The sequence below is a fragment of the Notamacropus eugenii genome, chromosome 3 (assembly GCF_028372415.1).
Source record: "Notamacropus eugenii isolate mMacEug1 chromosome 3, mMacEug1.pri_v2, whole genome shotgun sequence".
NCBI lineage: Eukaryota > Metazoa > Chordata > Mammalia > Diprotodontia > Macropodidae > Notamacropus > Notamacropus eugenii.
Window position 1 is genome coordinate 23,237,519 of NC_092874.1, and position 13,434 is coordinate 23,250,952.

Here is a 13,434-nt window from a genome sequence, read left to right on the forward strand (position 1 = left end):
TTTATCTTTGTGCCCCCAGTGCCTAGCACAGTGCTTGACTATAGTATAGTAGGTGCTAAGAAAACACTTGTCTAATGAACGAATGCCCTCCCATTGAGTCTAGTCTGAGCCTTAATCTGCTTGCCACCTGTAATAGATGATCCGGTGCCATCTCCCCTTAGAAAGCCTCTCTTTGAACCCAGGACTGAAGTTTGGTCAAATCACAGGCGTCTCTTCAATCCTGTGATCTTAGTGATGTTGACAACAACCAAGTTCATGGACTGCATGTTTACTTTTCTTCTAGGTCTTTGGCAAAGTTGGAAGGACTCTGGAAAACCAGGTACATTGGTACTCTGCTGAGGGGCTGTGATTGGTCCAGCCATTCTGGAAATCATTACGGAACTATGTCCCCAAATGACTAACCTGCATATTCTTTTGTCTAGCAATACCACTATTACGCCTATACCTCAACATAGGTGAAAGAAAGAAGAAAATGACCCATATGTATGAAAAATATTTATAGCAGCTCTTTCTGTGGTGGCTGAGAACTAGAAAGTGAGGGGGTGCCCATCATTTGGGAAATGATTGACCCAGCTATGGCATATGACTGTGAGGGAATACAGTTGTGTATAAGAGATGATGGAAGTTTCATTGGGAAGACTTGCGTGAACTGATACAGAGTGAAGTCAGCAGAACCAGGAGAATGAATGTTGTGAAATTACACGGAATAAACGTGGCCTCAAAGCAGAGATGAGGTAAGACGGCCCCTCCCCCAACTCCTTTGCAGAAGTAGGGTGTGGGTGGTCCATAAGTGGGGAACATGGCATATAATGTCAGATTTTTTTGTGTATTGTTCAGTTTTGCTGAGTTTTTTTTCTTGTACAATAACATAATAAAGACAAACAGTTTTATAAGCTTTAAGAATTCTGATTAGCAGAAGGACCAAGCATGATTCCAGAGGACACATGATGAAAGCTGTTACCTATGTGATGGCCTCAGGCTGCAGACTGAGACATTTTTTTTGACACGGCCAATTTGAAAATCTGCTTTACTTGGTTATGCATATTTGTTACAAAGATTTTCTTTTTCTTTGTCTTTTTCAATGGGGTCAAAGGGATTGGAAGGAAGAGAAAACAGATTTTGCTCATCCAAAAAACTAAATAAAAAACATTTCCTGGGTATCAGTGAAACAGTCTATCCCTTTGTTATCTCTCAATCTTGTCACATGACAGCTCCATTTCCTTCTCTGATCATTTTTTTTCCCTCCAGAATATCCCTTATATCCCTTATTGAACATGATGGTCACTGAAAATAGGTCCCATGCTCTTTGGACTCCCTATGCATTCCTCAGATCGCTCACAATTCTGATCCTCAGAGACAGCAGTATTCTAAATACATAACCACATAACACAGCCAGATTTGTTCTGTCAAGATGGGTCAGGGGGGTGGGGAGAAGCATGAGATCATTAGCACCAATGAGTTACTTCCCAAATCACACCACTCATTAAACCCTAGATTTGCCTAGCATTTGACCAGGGCATTAAAGGGATGGCCATCAAAGAAGTTGCTTAAAGAATTCCAAGCCTTCAAAGTGAATTACTGACATTTTTGGGGAAACCCCATTCTTAGTATAGAAGGCAGTTATCACAATATCTCATTCCAACCACATGCTGCACTCTTGCCAACTGCTTGTCTGAGAGCATTAGCTTACCCTTGCCTAGTGACCTGGAAACTATTCTACTTCTGCAAAGACTAGAAGGAAAGTGAGAATAGGCCTGGTTACTTGGTGTGCTAGAGCCAGCAGACAGCTCATTGTTAAATTTTCACTGTGAGCATTTATACTTCAGAAGTCAGGAAACTACAAATCAGGGATTGTTTTATTGTTGTGTTGATCTGTTAGACTGATGAACATGATGGAGAAATTTTAATAAGCACATTAAACTGCAAAGTGTTTCTTGTGTATACTTTTTTCCTTCTTCTGGAGAGCTGGTTGTTAAACATTTACTAGCATACTTGTATAACCCAGTAGAAGCACCTCTTTTTCTACAGAAAGTGTCCTAGAAGCCTCAGACTTGGAGCCATATGATAACAACAAAAAATTCATGGTTTTTGTAAGATCATTTCAAAGGAAGAACTTCTCAGTTGGTGTAGAAAAGGCTTCAGAAAAGGCTCCAGTAATAGAGTGGGTCAGGGTTCATAATGGGCTTTTCTTACATCCCATCTGAGTTCCTATCCCCCAGCATCAAAACCTCAGGCTCCCATCTTTCCTCTCCCTCACCCCACACATCCAATCAGCTGCTAAAGTTGGTTGATTCTGCCGAAGCAACATCTCTCGCCTCAGCCTCCTTTACTCACCCAGCCACTCTGCTGGTTCATACCTTCCTGCATGGCCTGTGACAGTCATTTCCTGATTGTCTCCTTGCCTACAATTTCTCCCCTTTCCACACACACATCTACATAAGGGATTTTCCTAAAGCATAGGTGTGACTAAGTCATTCCCCTTTTCTTTTTTTTTTTTAAACATATCCATTTCTTTTACATGCATTTATAATCTGTCCCTCTTACCACTTCTTCCATTGGATCAAAACAACCTCCTCCCTAATCCAAAACTCTGATTATAGAATGCATAGTCTAGCAAAACTAATTCCTATACTGACCATACCTGAAAATGTTAAGTCTCCGTGTATGTTTTAAGTTCATCACCTCTGAGGCAAGGCCACTCTCCTCATCAATAATCTTCAGTGTTCCTAAGATCAAATACAAACTCCTCTTTGGAATACTTAAAGGCCTTCATCACGTGGCTCCAATCTAGTTTGTTACATATCCCTCCCTTTCGCACACTCTGTGATCCAATCAAATAGGCTTTCTTATGGGTTCTTGCTTTTGTACCTTTGCCCAGGCTGTGCCCCATGTCAGTTGTTCAATCCCTTCTTACCTACACCTCTGAGAATCCTTGGCTGCCTTCACAGTTCAGCACAAGTACTACTTCCAACACAAAGCCTTCCCTGACCTCTCCAACAACGAGGTCTCCCTTCTACCCCAAACTATTTTATATTTATCTTGTGAATATTCATATGTGTAACATATGGTCCTCCCCATGAGAATACAAGCTCCATGAGAGCAGAGACTGTTTCCATTTTTGCCTCCATATCCCTAGTGTCCCGCACATAATTGGCACTTCATAAATGCTTGCTGTGTAGCTCTGGGATAGTCCAACCTCTCAGCTTCAGTTTCCTCAACTGTAAACTGAGTATAATAAGAGTGCCTACATCCCAGGGTTGATGTGAGAAGGCAATAAGACAATGCATGGGAAACATTTTGCAAATTTTAAAGTGCCAGACAAATGCTGGCTTTTATTGTGGATTAATTAACTGAACCTCACACAACTGAGATGAGGTCAGGGACCAGAGAGATTATTTTCTTCATTTTTCAGATGAGAAAACTGAGTCTTGGAGAGGGAAAGTGACACACAGGTAATAAGAACCAGGGGGAGGATTTGAATTCAGTGTTTGTACCTCCAAGGCCAACATCCTGCACCCTCAGCTCCTAGTTTCATCTCAGATCTCTGCAGCAACAATCATAGTTCTATAATACAAAGGCTGTCAGACATTCTTCTTTCTAACAAAGTCTGCATTTGTTTCAGTTGAGCTTGAGGAATTTGTAAGAGCTTTATCAGAACAGTTATAATTCTATCTCATCTTTTTTTTTCTTTTTAAAATTTATTTATTTAACTTTTAACATTCATTTTCACAAAATTTTGGGTTCCAAATTTTCTCCCCATTTGTCCCCTCCCCCCACCCCAAAACACCGAGCATTCTAATTTCCCCTGTCACCAATCTGCCCTCTCTTCTATCATCCCTCCCTTCCCTTGTCCCCATCTTCTCTTTTGTCCCGTAGGGCCAGATAACTTTCTATACCCTATTACCTGTATTTCTTATTTCCTAGTGGCAAGAACAGTACTCGACAGTTGTTCCTATAACTTTGAGTTCCAACTTCTTTTCCTCCCTCCCTCCCCACCCCTTCCCTTTGGAAGGCAAGCAATTCAATATAGGCCATATTTGTGTAGTTTTGCAAATGACTTCCACAATAGTCATGTTGTGTAAGACTAACTATATTTCCCTCCATCCCATCCTGCCCCGCATTGCTTCTATTCTCTCTTTTGATCATGTCCCTAGCCAAGAGTGTTGACTTCAGACTTCTCCCTCCTCCCATTGCCCTCCCTTCCATCATCCCCCCACCCTGCTTATCCCTTTCTCCCCCACTTTCCTGTATTGTAAGATAGGTTTTCATACCAAAATGAGTGTGTATTTTATTCCTTCCTTTAGTGAAATGTGATGAGAGTAAACTTCATGTTTTTCTCTCACCTCCCCTCTTTTTCCCTCCATGAAAAAATCTTTTGCCTGCCTCTTTTATGAGAGATAATTTGCCCCATTCCATTTCTCCCTTTCTCCTCCCAATATATTTCTGTCTCACCACTTAATTTCATTTTTTTTTAAGCTATGATCACATCCTATTCCATTCACTCTGTGCTCTCTGTCTCTGTGTGTGCACACGCGCATGTGTGTGTGTGTGTGTGTGTGTGTGTGTAATCCCATCAACTACCCAGATACTGAAAAGTTTCAAGAGTTACAAATATTGTCTTTCCATGTAGGAATGTAAACAGTTCAACTTTAGTAAAGTCCCTTATGACTTCTCTTTGCTGTTTACCTTTTCATGCTTCTCTTCATTCTTGTGTTTGAAAGTCAAATTTTCTTTTCAGCTCTGGTCTTTTCATCAAGAATGCTTGAAAGTCCTCTATTTCATTGAAAGACCATTTCTTCCCCTGAAGTATTATACTCAGTCTTGCTGGGTAGGTGATTCTTGGTTTTAATCCTACTTCCTTTGACTTCTGGAATATCCTATTCCACGCCCTTTGATCCCTTAATGTAGAAGCTGCTAGATCTTGTGTTATCCTGATTGTATTTCCACAATACTTGAATTGTTTCTTTCTAGCTGCTTGCAATATTTTCTCCTTGACCTGGGAACTCTGGAATTTGGCCACAATGTTCCTAGGAGTTTCTCTTTTTGGATCTCTTTCAGGCGGTGATCAGTGGATTCTTTGGATACTTATTTTGCCCTCTGGTTCTAGAATCTCAGGGCAGTTTTCCTTGATAATTTCATGAAAGATGATGTCTAGGCTCTTTTTTTGATCATGGCTTTCAGGTAGTCCCATAATTTTTAAATTGTCTCTCCTGGATCTATTTACCAGGTCAGTTGTTTTTCCAATGAGATATTTCACATTATCTTCCATTTTCTCATTCTTTTGGTTTTGTTTTGTGATTTCTTGGTTTCTCATAAAGTCATTAGCCTCCATCTACTCCATTCTAATTTTGAAAGAACTATTTTCTTCAGTGAGCTTTTGAACCTCCTTTTCCATTTGGCTCATTCTGCTTTTTAAAGCATTCTTCTCCTTATTGGCTTTTTGAACCTCTTTTGCCAATTGAGTTAGCCTATTTTTCAAGGTGTTATTTTCTTCAGCATTTTTTGGGGTCTCCTTTAGCAAGGTGTTGACCTGCTTTTTATGCTTTTCTTGCATCTCTCTTATTTCTCTTCCCAGTTTTTCCTCCACTTCTCTAACTTGATTTTCAAAATCCTTTTTGAGTTCTTCCATGGCCTGAGCCCATTGAGTGGGCTGGGATACAGAAGCCTTGACTTTTATGTCTTTCCCTGAAGGTAAGCATTGTTCTTCCTCATCAGAAAGGAAGGGAGGAAATGCCTGTTCACCAAGAAAGTAACCTTCTATAGTCTTATTTCTTTTCCCTTTTCTAGGCATTTTCCCAGCCAGTGACTTGACTTCTGAGTGTCCTCTCCACACCCACCACGCCTCCAGATCAGCCCAGCCAGTGCTTGGGGTCTGAGATTCAAATGTTGCTTCCCAGCCTCAGGGCTTTGGGCGGGGGCAAGGCTGCTATTCAGGGTGAGATTAAGTTCAGGTGCTCAGGTTGGGGCAGGGCCACCTCATGGGCTCAGTTCCCTCAGGGGGTTTATGCAGAGACCTTCAACAATGGATCCGAGCTCCTGCCTGCTTTGGGAGCCTTTGTCCCCTGCTGCCTCCGCTGCTGCCTCCCGAGGGGGCCTGAGTTATGGGGGGACCCCACTCCCCTCTCGACCAGCCAAAGAGACCCTCTCACCGACCTTCGACACCTGTGGGTGGAGGGACCTGCATGGCTGCTGGAGATTCCGCCCCTGAAGCCTGCTGGGATCTGCTCCTCTCAGTGCTGCTTGGCCAAGGCAGGGCTGGGCTCTGCTCCGGGTCCGTTGTGCGACAGACCTTATGCGTCGGTTTTTCAGGGCTCTCTGGAACAGAAATCTCCGCTCTGTTGTTCTGTGGCTTCTGCTGCTCCCGAATTTGTTGGGAGGTCTGCTTTACAGGTATTTTATGGGCTGTGGGTTTCGGAGCTAGCATATGTGTGTCTTTCTACTCCACCATCTTGGCTCCTCCCCCCTCTACCTCATCTTCTTCAAGCAAATGGATCAACTGAAAGGGTGCTGCAGATTACAAAGAATTCTCAGAAAGATGCCCTCAAGTACGGGGCCAGTCTTTTCATTGTTCAACATGTTGTTTCATTTTCAAGAGATCTGAGTCCTCTTAATTCACTAACGGATCCACTCAAAAGACCCTCTTGACTCCTTTGACTTAAAAGACCCATAATCCATCAAACCATAAACATCCAACAGACCTATATCCATCAGTTTAGCCATCTCAGCCATACCTATCTAGACTTAGCGGAGTACTTATAAGACAAATGAAAATGTTTTCTAGACAGTGCATCGTCTATAGCCACTTTTTTCATTTTTGCCAGGAGAATTCATCTTTGTTGGGAATTCTGGAACTGGCTCACTAGAAATAAAGTTATTAAGGGCACTGGTCCTGGAGTCAGGAGGACCTGAGTTCAAATCTGGCCTTAGACGCTTACCAATTGCTTCCCCCCAAAATAATAAAAAAATAAAGATATTGGACTCATATTCTTCAACATCCAGCATGCACATGAACCTGTATGGTTTTGTCATACTGATTCCCATTGAAAGTATTCCTCCCTGATTGGATTGACCATGAGAGAACCACCAGTGGCATTTCATCAAGAGACATATAGCATTATCTTTCAGCTTTATCCCCTAAGGAATCTCCCAAGGTAAAGTATACAGAAGTTCTTCCCTGGCCACCAACATCTCTGAAATGGAGTCAGTAGGATTTCCAGATGCCTGCATTGTATTCTCTTCCCTGGCCATTACTGTGTACTCCTTCATGCCCATCCATAGCTATCACTTCCCTCCCAGGTCTCTGTCCAATTCTGTGTTTCCCTTTTCTACACAAGTGGTGCTCCCTACCCTATCTCCAAGTAGAATATAAGCTTCTTGAGGGCAGGGATTAGTTAGTCTTTGGACCTCCAGCACTGGTCACCATTTGGGTGTCATGACTGCCTTTGGCAGTCTCAGAATTTGGCAGATTCTCAGAATCATGTTTTGAAATAATCGAAGAAAATGCTCAGTGTCAGTTGGAGGCTAGTAAAAACAAAAATGCAATGTTTTCTTTACACAAGTTTCCCTGACATTTATCCATGGCCTCAGTTTGAGAATCCTCGTCCTCGCCTAGGTTTCTGTCCTAAACTATAAAATGATCCCTCTCTATCCTCCTGCCTAGTATCTCCCCACCAATGATTGAAAGCCCTCCTATCCTGTCATGGGATAGCCTTCAACAGCTGGAACAAATGGTTCTGAAAGGCTAATTATTCATTTAAACTAGGGCATTGTGAAGCTTCCCAGAGGTATTTACATTTTAAAGGAGGTTGTTTATCATTACGGATAATAATGTGGGTAACTCTCATTTCTCTAACACTTAAAAGCTTACAAAGCATTTTCCTTACAACAATCCTACAAGCAGGTGAGGCAATTATCCCTATTTTTCATATAAGGAAACTGAGGCTCAGACAATCCAAAGCCACCATTTCCTTATCTTGCAAAGAGGTTGGGAAGGTATATGGACCAATGGTTTCTAAGGTTCCTTACCAATATTACGACTCCTAATGTGAGAATTTCAGGCAGGGTAACAGGTCAGCCATGGCTCAAATTGTGGACAGTGGCAAGGGGAGGGATTTCCGATGTTTCTGAAATCATGCCTATACAGTCAGCAATCACATCTTTCATCTCCATCTCGATTAGTTAGTGGGAAAATCCCAATAGGGCATCAGCAGTTTTGTCTTTTCTAGGACAGCCTTGTGTGACAGGGGAAAAAAGTTAGTTCAGTAGAACGGAAGAAAGTATTGGCCATAGCATCAGGGCAACAGAATTTTGATTTTGACTTTGACACCTTTGTCCAGGCTCAGAAGAGGACCAATCTGGTCCCTTCCCATACTGTATTGTACTAAATTCTCCTAATTCTATACCCCTTAAAGTACTATTCTAAGCATTCTCTAAACTCAGCATTCTATTTCCCACCTCAGGGCATTTGCCCAAGTAGTATCTGATGTTGGGAACGCTCTCCTTCCTCATCCCTACCTCCCAGAATCTTCAAGGTTCAGCTCAAGGGCAGGCATCTCTTCTATTGAAACCTAGTGTGTTTACCTTCAGTCATTAAAGGTCTTTTTTACCTTCCTCAAAATACCAAATATTTACTTATCTACCTATATGTTATAGTCTCTCCCCTTAGAGCATGTCTTTTTATCATCTGTTTTCAGTTGATGGCCTTGTATACAATAGGCACTTAACGAATGTAATTGACACTTACTAGTTAGGTGACTGAGGACAACTCGGTTCACAAACATTTCTTAAATGTGACTATATGCAGGTCATTCCATTAAGTTTTAGAGTCCCAAAGTTACACAATGACTTGTTGCCCTTATATTTTACTAAGTAAGCTATAATGACACATAAGTGAGCACAGTATAAGATAACCTGTGGTAGAAACAAGAAAGAAAACTGGAGACCTCTTTGAACCTCACTTGACTCATCTGTTAACTGGGCACAATACTTCTTGCCCTCACAGAGTTATGAAGAAAGCATTCTGTAAACTTTAAATTATTATGGAAATAAAAGCTCTTAATAATATTATCTTGGGACCATGTGGAGTGGAAGGTTAGATTTTGCTTTGGTCAAACAAAGAGAATCCTATCTGTCTGATGTGTAGAATAGTCTTTTCAGTTCTACTTTAAAATCTATCAATTCTTTTTTAGCAGCATTTAATTTTTTTCCAATTACATGTAAAGACAATTTCTAACATTCATTTTTTAAAAATTTGAATTCCAAATTATTTTTCCCCTACCCACCACCTTAAGAGGGTAAACCATTTGATACAGGTTATATTTGACATCCGCCAGTTCTTTCCATTTACTCTCCTCCACCCCCTTTTAAATTAATGTCATTCATAAATGCTCTTATGAAGACACCCATTGCTTAAGCACACCATCTACTGACATTATCCTAGCCCTGCTTATAAGGCTCTATTATACCCATCAATTGGCCCTGCCTTTTATAGCTTGTGTTAACTCACTGACTAATACCTTGCTAGTAAATTCACAAAGGGATGATCCTGGAGGTCTCAAGTCAGAAAACAAATGTTCCAACCTCAGAAAGGACACAGTCTCTATAAATAAAGGCACTTCAGAGAAGTATTGGAAAATAGATAAATCACAGTCATTGTTTTCTCTCCCTTGGTTCTGCTGGAGATTCTTGGGTAGGATTTTGACTGAGATGAAAGGACTTTTCAGATGGAGACCTACACTTTGTTTAAGGTGGTCTTATTGGCAGCCCACCCTAAAACATGACTTCTGAGGTTATAGATTTACAAAATAGTGCTTACTTCTCTGCATAGAATTCATTCCAAGATGCTGTTCAATCATTCCAGAAAGCAATTTGGAGTGATGCCAAGAAAGTGATTAACCTGTCCATACATACCCTTGGACTGAGAGATCCCCTAGCCAGGCAAAACCCTCTGACAAATGACAAAAAAGAAAGGATCCAGAGATGCCAAAACAATTATAGCTATCCTTTTCATGGGAGCAAAGAAATGAAAATAAAGTAGATGCTCCAAGAGCAGGGAATGGTTGAACAAATCATGGTTACAGGAAGATATGAAATATATTATGGAGTATAATATAATATGTTATAATATAATATATTACAGAAATGATGACTAGAATGGATCCAGAGAAGCATGGGAAGATAGAGAAAGTGGTATAGCAGAGAGAGTGCTGGACATGGAATCAGAAGGACCTGAGTTTGAATCTTGCCTCAGATACTTCACACGTGCCCAGAGGAAGTCACTTAACCTCTCTGCTGTCTCAGTTTCTTCATCTACAAAATAGAGATGACAATAGCGCTTACCTCCCAACACTGTTGGAAGGATCAAATGAGGTAATTCTTTGCAAACCTTAGCATGCCAAATACATATTGTTTACTTATTATTATTATTATAGGGGAAGGAGCCTTGGCATTTGAGTTAGAAGACCAGGTTTCAAATCTTACTTCTGATTTTTACTACCTGTGTGACCTTGGACAAGTAACGTACCTTCCCTGGGACTCAGTTTCCTCATCTTGGACTAGGTGGTCCCTGAGGTCCCTTCTAGCCCTAAATCAATAATCCTAAAATCCTGTGACAGAACTAGGGAAAAAAGATATAAAATGACTTCAACAATGTAAACGCAAAGAATTGCAATAAAAAAAAAGGGTACTTTGTAATCATAATGACTGAGTGTGACCCCAAAGCTCCTTTCTTTGCAGAGGTGGGAGACTATGGGTGAGGAGTATGGCATATATTAGACTTTGGCTTTCAAGGAGGGAGACAAGAAGAGGGAAGAAATATGTTGGGATATGAAGGTGATTTGAAAACAAAAGCTGTCACTAAATTAAAAAAAAAAGAATTCCCATTTCAATCAGTCTCCCTGTATTTCAGAAGATATTTACTGAGTTTCCTGAGCCTATTTACTTGGAAATTTTCCTCTCTCCCTGATGCCTAAAAACGCATCTCCTTATTAAACTGATTTTTGGCATTTTTGCTTTAGACAATTTCCCTCCTCTGGGACCCTCCCCCACGCCCAACTCCCTTCCTCCAGATGTTTCAGTGGAATCAAAATTGATTTTATTGTTAAATTTAAACAAAAAGTATCAGTCCAAACAGCTGTTCCCTTCCAGAGTCCTCTCTTTGCCAGGCCAGTCCGCTTGGAAAGGTCAATGCTGTTCTCCAGAGCCCAGGAGAGATCCCATTTTAATGACAAAGTATGAAAAAAGCAATTGAGTCGTAGAATACTTATTTTTTAAAAAAACAGATCTTGTTCAGCAGAGGGTGTGGTGCGTGCACTTTTGCGGAGGCAGGGAAGAAGGAAGGGACTTCTAACTTCATCTAAGATTCAGCTATAGAAGATAAAGCACTGGTGGGGAGGGGCAGGGAGAGTTCTGGAGTCCTATTCCAATTCCAGAGCATCCAGGTAACAGGGGTCTGGAAGCCAAGATCATTCATTTGCAATTAGGTTTATCAGAAAGCCAGCATGTTGTAGAAAAGGATTTAGGTTCAGTGAGATCCCAGCCCTGGCATTGCGCACCTAGGGGACCTTGGGCAAAGCTCTTCACTACTTCTGGCCCAAGTGAGGGGGGTGGATCAGAGGAATCTTATGGTCCTTCCTAGCTCTAAATCTGTGAACCTATGAACTGTGGTTACACTTCCCCTGTTGCTCTAACACGGGTAACCCTAGGTTCCAGGTGGCCATGGGTGGCATTAGCTGAGGGTTCCTCCTCCATTTCCTGAGGGGTCACAGTCAGCCCCTGCCACCTGCTCTTGTCTATGCTAGCTCATCTCTGTGGTTTCTGATGTCTTTGCCCTTCTCTTACTCATGTACAAGTCTAGCTGTATACTTTTTCACCTCTCCCTCCTCACTTCCATTCCTTGACTACCTCTAGCTCAAATCCCACCTTCTACAAGAGACCTTGCATGGTCCCCTTCTTCCCACTGCTAGTGCCCTCCCTCTGAGATTACCTCCCATCACACTGTATATTTCTTATATATTATATATTATTATATCAAAGCACCTGGTGCTGATTCTATTCCAGCTGAGATTTACAAAGTAGGGGGACCATTGCTTATACAAAAGCTGACTGAAATTTTCCAGGTTATGTGGCAAGAGGAGGTTATCCCCCAGGAGTTCAAGGATGCCTCCACTGTTTATCTCTATAAGGGTAAATGGAATAGATTGTTCTGTGACAATCACAGGGGGATCTCTCTATCTCTCTCTGAGTCATTGCTGGCAAGACTCTAGCTAGAATCCTTCTTAATAGGCTGACCCTTCACCTGGAAGATGGTCATCAACCTGAGAGTCAGTGTGACTTCAGAAAGGGCCGAGGAACAGTTGATTTGGTGTTTGCTGCCTGACAACTCTAGGAGAAATGCCAGGAGCATAACGGAGGTCTGTATACAATGTTTGTAGATCTGACCAAGGCCTTGGACACTGTTAGTGGTGAGGGCTTATGGAAAATTATGTCAAAATTTGGTTGCCCAGAGAAGTTCATCAGCGTTGTACGTCAATTTCAAGATGGCATGTTTGCCCGGGTTCTGAATAGTGGACAATGCTCTGGGCTGTGTGCTTGCTCCCATGCTTTTTAGCATGATGTTTTCAGCCATGTTGACAAATGTTTTCAATGAGGACGAACAAGGCATCAAGGTCAGCTACCATACTTATGGTAAGTTCTTCAATTTGAAAAGGCTACAAGCCAAGACAAAGTGGAGAAAGTATTGGTGTGTGATTTTCTGTTTGCAGATGAATATTCATTCAATGCAGCCTCTGAAGCTGAGAAGCAACAAAGTATGGATCAATTCTCTGCTGGTTGTACTAATTTTGAACTAACATTTAACACCAAGAGAACATAAATGCTCCATCAGCCACCACCAAACCATTCATACGTGGAACCATTCATTACAGCAAAAGGAGAAGTTTTGAATGCTTATCAGTTCACTTACCTTGGTAGTGCGCTTTCAAGGGATGTGCACATTGATAATGACATTGACATACGCATTACCAGAGCTAGCTGGCTCTGGGAGCCTCTGTGAGGCTCTGAAGAAAAGTTTGAGAGAGAAGAGGTATTAGACTGACTACCAAACTGAAAGTCTACAGAGCCGTTGTGCTGACCTCATTGTTATATGCCTGTGAAACATGGACAGTCTACCAGGGCCATGCCGGGAAACTGAATCGCTTCCATTTGAACTGTCTTAGGAAGATTCTGAGGATCACCTGGCAGGATAAGGTACCAGAGGCTGAAGTCCTTGCTCGAGTTGAACTGCCAAGCATTCAAACTGTGCTTCAGAGAGTACAACTCCGATGGGCTGGCCACATTGTTCAAATGCAAAATGTACGTTTGCCAAAAAGACTTTTATAGAGAACTCACATGGGGCAGGGGATCACATGGCGGTCAGAAGAAATGATACAAGAACAC